Here is a 6,000-nt window from a genome sequence, read left to right as displayed (position 1 = left end):
TAGACCTTCCTTGGTCTTGAATGCAGTTTTCCACTCATCTCCCTCTCATATCCATATCTAGTGATAGCTACTCTTGAGATCTATCTTTTTGAAGTATTGAGATCCACTCAAACAGTCCATAAGATCATCCATTCTTGGCAAAGGGAACCAATACTTGATGGTTATTCTATTTAGAGCTTGAGAGTTTGCACACATTCTCCACTCTCCATCCTTCTTTGGTGCTAGCACTACAGGTACTACACATGGACTTAGGCTCTCTTGAATCAAACCTTTCCTCAACAGCTCCTGAACTTGTTTGTTTAGCTCCTCAATTTTAGTAGGAGTCATCCTATGAGTAGCCTTGTTAGGAAAACTAGATCCCAGGATTAAATCTATTTGATGACTGATTTTCCTTACTGGTAGCAACCCTTCTCAAACATTATCAAAGATGACATCTCCATAATTACTTAATAGGCCTGAAACTTCAAGTGGAATTTCACTACTACCTTCCTTATCTGTTCTAGGAATCAAAACATAACACATACATTGATGTTTTATGCCATCCAAAAAATTTCTTCCATCAACAAGACATACTCTAGCACTATTGGATACCTTTTCACCTTCCTTTATCAAGGGCTTTATTTTGTGGCAAACTCCATCCTTTGTCAAAGCGTATGTATTTGTATGACCATCATGTACAACATGCCTATCAAGCTACCACAACCTTCCCAATAATAAATTACAAAAATCCATTGGAATGATGTCAAAGAGAACCTTATCATGGTAACTCCCAATCTTGAACTTCACCAGACATTGTTCACTAACTAGGACCTTATGATCATCCTTCACCTAAGAAATCTGATAGGGTTGAGGGTGTTTCTCTCTCTTGAGCTTTAGCTTTGAGACCATCTCTTTTGACACCAAGTTGTCAGTGCTTCCACCATCAACAATCACATCACAACATTTACCCTCACACTTAGACCTAGTATGAAACAAACTCCTCCTTTTTCTAGGTTTAGTCTCACCACTTAGTAAGACCCTTTCATTTACTAGAACCTCTCCTCTTTCTGCATCCTTTGAATGTGATGATTGTGCATCCTAATCCACATGAGCAACCCTTGCTTTACCATCAACTCTCCTATCTATCCTTCCTTGGCATTGAGGGCATTCAAAGGCACAATGACCTTCTTCATTGCAATGAAAATAGGTAACACAGAAGGATCCTCTTCTTAAACCTTGTCCATGTCCTCTACCTCTTCCTCTCTGATCTCCAAATTTTTGATCATAAGAGCAGTTGAAACCCTCATTCCTCTAGTTTCAGCTAATACCCACATCTTCATGTTTCCTCTGGTTCTCATTTCAACCTCCAAATGACCTGCCACCACCCCTTCCTCCTTGACCACACCCTCTTTGCCTTCCATCAAACCCTTTGTTTAGCTTCTCCTCAACTCGTAGGGAAAACTAGTATGCCTCTTCAATGCTAGTCATTCTAACTAGACTTAACTCCTCCTGAATGTTAGGTCTTAACACACTAAGGTAACGGGCAACCTTCTCCTTGTTTGCTTCTACATGCCCTACCCTAATAAGAACTTGATAAAATTCATCTATATATTCCTAGATAGATTTTCCTATTTTCTTTAACTCTTATATTTTCTTGAACAAATCAAGCTCATAATCAACAGGAATGAACTGCTTCTTTAGTTTGTCCACCATATGATCCCATCTTATGATTTCCTCCTTTCCTCTTCTATTTTTTTCTAGCTGAATCTCTTGCAACCAAATTTTGGCATGGCCTTTCATTTTGGCTTTTGCAAACTTAACCCTATCTGGGTCCCCAATATCCTCATACTCAAAATATTCCTCTAGTTCATTGATCCAGTTAATCAACTCATCTAGGTTTAGACTTCCTGGAAACATACCATATCAATTTTAGGTCATTTTCCAAGCTTAGAAATGACCCTAAAAAGCCTCTCCTTTGCCTAGTTTAGGACTTCTCCATTTCCTTCCCCTTCTGGCCTAATATTTCCTTCTTCTTCATTTTCTTCCTCACTTTCATCGCCTACAACAACATTCATCCCTCTACAGATCTCCTCCTGCAATGCTTCGACTTGTCTCTAGAGGGCTCTAACCTAAGGAGTAACAACACTAGCCCTTCCACCATGCTCCCTTCATGGAGGCATGTTCTTGTCTCAAACCCACAACCACACAGTCCTAGTGCAAACTTCCTTGCAGTCGGTGCTTTTTCTACACACTCAGGAATACCTGCACTGATACCACTTCATGAGGGCACAAACCACAACCAAAATGAATGCAATAGGAAAAAGGGGAGAATATTATTATTAGTAAAATATTCTACTATATTTAGTACATGTAAACAGGCCCAAAGACATGCCCTATGGGCTTACAATGGTCAGATCCTAGACAAAAGTCCTCCTCACAGTACCTTCTCTCAAACTCCACCTAGAACTACCTTTACAATGCTAGAAATGTTCTTAAATAAACCTTAATTAGGTTTAGGATTAGGAATACATTCTAGAATATGCCATTTGGCATCTACTGCAAAAACAAAAGGTTCTAGAAATCATGTTAGAAGCTGATGTAGAATCCAAAAATGGTAGTCCAACTTCAGGGAGGCATAACTTTTGATTTGGGACTCTGATTGATGAATCGTTTACATTTTTGGAAAGCTCTCAAAGCACTCTATAGCCCTATGGACAAGATTTTCTTGATCCCCATTTTTTGGGCTCATAAAAGGTTGTTTAGTGCCTCAAATCTAACTTTGAAGTGCTCATAGGAGTTCTCTAGGGAACTTAAAACTACAATAACTTTCAAACCTTAAAGCCTTTTGATCTAATTCTTTTTCTGGAGTGTTTTAAATTACAAATATAATCATCCCTCCAACTTACACCCTCTAAGTCATCATAATTATGACTCAATTACAAAATAACCCTTTTTTTTGCATTGGCACATATTCTTAGGTGCTCAAAAACTCTAACCCAGAAAACCAATAGTGGAACTATGAGAGTTGGAATCTTTATTTGACCCAAACAAGTATCCAAAAATGAAAAAACTTTAAATAGAAATTAACACTAAGCATATTTTTGGGTGATACAAGATTTCCCTTACACCACTGGATGCTCCTACATCACTTTCACTTTGGACCATAGATAGTACTCTAGGCCCTCTTCAGTCCCTAAAGTTCACAGCCTCTCATTCATTAAGGATAAGTAGTTACAGATCCTACAATAGGCACCCAGAAACTAGAAAAACACAGTTCCAACAGGAAGGTAAAAATTGCTCAAACTTCAACTCAATCCATCCAATCTCTATAAAATCATGAGGAAAGGTTCCCCAATGTGTATCCAACACATCCCTAACCATGAAAAGCATAACTCCAACAAATTCCAAGCTCGATGCTCCAGAACACTTAACCAAAATCCCACCAAACATGTAGGATTGCAAGCAAAACCAAGATGCTCCTACATCAAATACCGTTGACATAGAAATGCAATAGAAGCTTATGGAAAGAAGAAGAGAGAAAAAACTAAATGTATCATAATCTACAAAAAAAATACAAATCCTAGATGGCACAAGGCCCAATGATTATGACATTGTGAAACCAACCATAATTCCTATGTGCATCTTGTAGAGAAGGAGTAAAGGAAATCGAAAGTGTACATGGTATCAAGAGTCCCAAGGAAGCCAAAATAAGAAACAAAAAAGCAACAATATACAACCAAAATACCTACATTATTATATAGATTGTTTTTGAGAGTTAAAAAATAAAACACTACTTGAATCAGTACGGATGTAATTGTACATGGAACTATACATTCTGTTCAAAAATTAACCATGTTTGAACAATGAATTTATGAGGAAAGTTTGTTGGATGGCTCTCAAGCTAGGGCACCTGTGCCCTAGCTCTGTCTAGTTTTCTAAGCATTGCAATGGTGGGAGATCAGTGGTTTTAGGGTTTGGATTGGGGTGGCTCTTCTTACTAGGGAATGGACTAGGCTGTGCATCTAGAGGAGGATATTTTTTTTGTGCAAGAGTAACTACTCATGCATCCTGTATATCTGAGTTTAGTGTAGGAAGTGGCTACTATTGCCGATGGATTTTCTTTCCCGCAACCTTGGTTTAATCTCTTTTGTGGAGGACAAGGAGATCGAAGGTGTAGGTTTGAAGTTGTGAGGGGATTAGATTAAGGGTGGGGGGAGATCTCCCTTTCCCACTCTTTGGTTCTTGGAAATGGATGACGCTAAGGGTGAGATGACAGTAAGGAGCCCTAAGTTTTCAAATCAACGGATGAAGACCTTTGATAACAATATATTTTCTCTAAGCTCTAAGACTGTTGATTTGGGGTTATCTAATGGCTCAAGGATTATGAAGACTAATAGATGTCTCGAGAAGTGCAAGGAGAGGCCAAAACTGGTTATTCTAGTTGAGATGATTGCTGATGATGTTGAATATTATTCGCATCACTCCTTATATTGTAAGTTTTTGGGGATGAGGGTTTCCTTGAAATTTTTGGAGGTTTAAGCCTGAAGAACTGGGGAGAAAGAGGGGGAAATGGAGATAATGTTACTCACAAACAATTGTTTCATGGTTACTTTAAATTACATTGTTGATCACAATCAGGTGTTTGAGGGAGGTCTTTATTTCCATAATAAGTTTGGGTTGTTTATCAAGCCATGGCATGTTGGGTTCAACCCCACAAAGGAGCTACCAAATTGTGTCCTAGTGTGGGTTTATTTATCGAGGTTCCTGGTGGAATGCTATTGAGAGGATGTGTTGCATATTTTGGCCTTAATGCTTGGAAAACCTATAGGGACTTCATAGCAAACCTTGGGTAAAAAGGTAAGGAATTTTTCATGCATTTGTGTTGAAATTGATCTAAGTAGACCTTTACTTAATGTAATAGAGATGTGTGCGGGTTCTTATTCTTGGGTGTAGCAATTGGACTATGAAACTCTTCCTTTTCATTGTCGTCTTTGTTGAGAATATGGTCATTTGTAGTAGAGATGCCCAAGGAACAAGCCTTAGAAATCATAGCCCTCACAGCCTGTGAGCAATCCTCCTGAGATAGATATAGGGAAGAGCATTTCTCCTAATGAGATAGGTGCTCCTGATCGCTTTTCTCTGGTCAAGGATCAAAATCAGAATAGGGGTCAAAAGAGGATTTTTAAAGAAAGGAATGATGATGGTACCTTCAAGAAATTTGAGGTTTTGGATGAGCTTAGTCAATAGGAGGTGAACCCAAGTTTGATCAACTTGGATCATGGGCTTGTGGACTTAGCTTAAGAGGATCCTGTGATTGATTCTTCTATGGATCCACTAGGGGATAGTGTTGGCAATTGGAAGTAGATTACTAAAGGGGGATTTATAAGGTGTAGGAACCCTTGGCCATTGTTACAACAATAGGAGTGGATTCTTTATCTATTGGGAAGCACATTGGTTCAATCTCGATAACGAAGATTAAGTTGCCTCCCAAACTAGGCATTTTGCAAAAAAGATATCAAGAAGGGTGGGGCAGAGAAATTTGTTAAACCTGGCTAAAAAGTGTTGTTACTCCAATAGATATATGGATACTAACCTTATTGAATTTGAAAAGTGTTGTTACTCCAATAGATATATGGATGCTAACCTTGTGAAAAAAATGATGTAAAAAGGGAAGAAATCAGACATTCTTGCTAGGATCATATGCAAGATCATATCACGATATCCTTCTTCCAAATATTCCTTATCTTCCAAGTCTCACCATGATTCTTCTAAATATCATTCACATTCTTCATCTTCTAAGCCTTATCATGATTCTTCTAGATATCATTCATATTCATCATCTTCTAAGTCTTATCATGATTCTTCTAGATATCATTCACATTTCTCATCTTCTAGGTCTTATCATGATTATTCTAAATATCATTCACATTCTTCATAGTCCAATTATTACCATGATTCTTCTAAATATCATTTGTCCAGGTCTTCATCTACCTCTTCTTCACAATATCATTCTTCTTCTAC

Source organism: Cupressus sempervirens, chromosome 8 (assembly GCF_028749045.1).
Source record: "Cupressus sempervirens isolate cs-2001-9-10 chromosome 8, ASM2874904v1, whole genome shotgun sequence".
Lineage (NCBI taxonomy): Eukaryota > Viridiplantae > Streptophyta > Pinopsida > Cupressales > Cupressaceae > Cupressus > Cupressus sempervirens.
The sequence above is the reverse complement of the archived record's forward strand: the minus strand, read 5'-3'. Positions refer to the sequence as shown.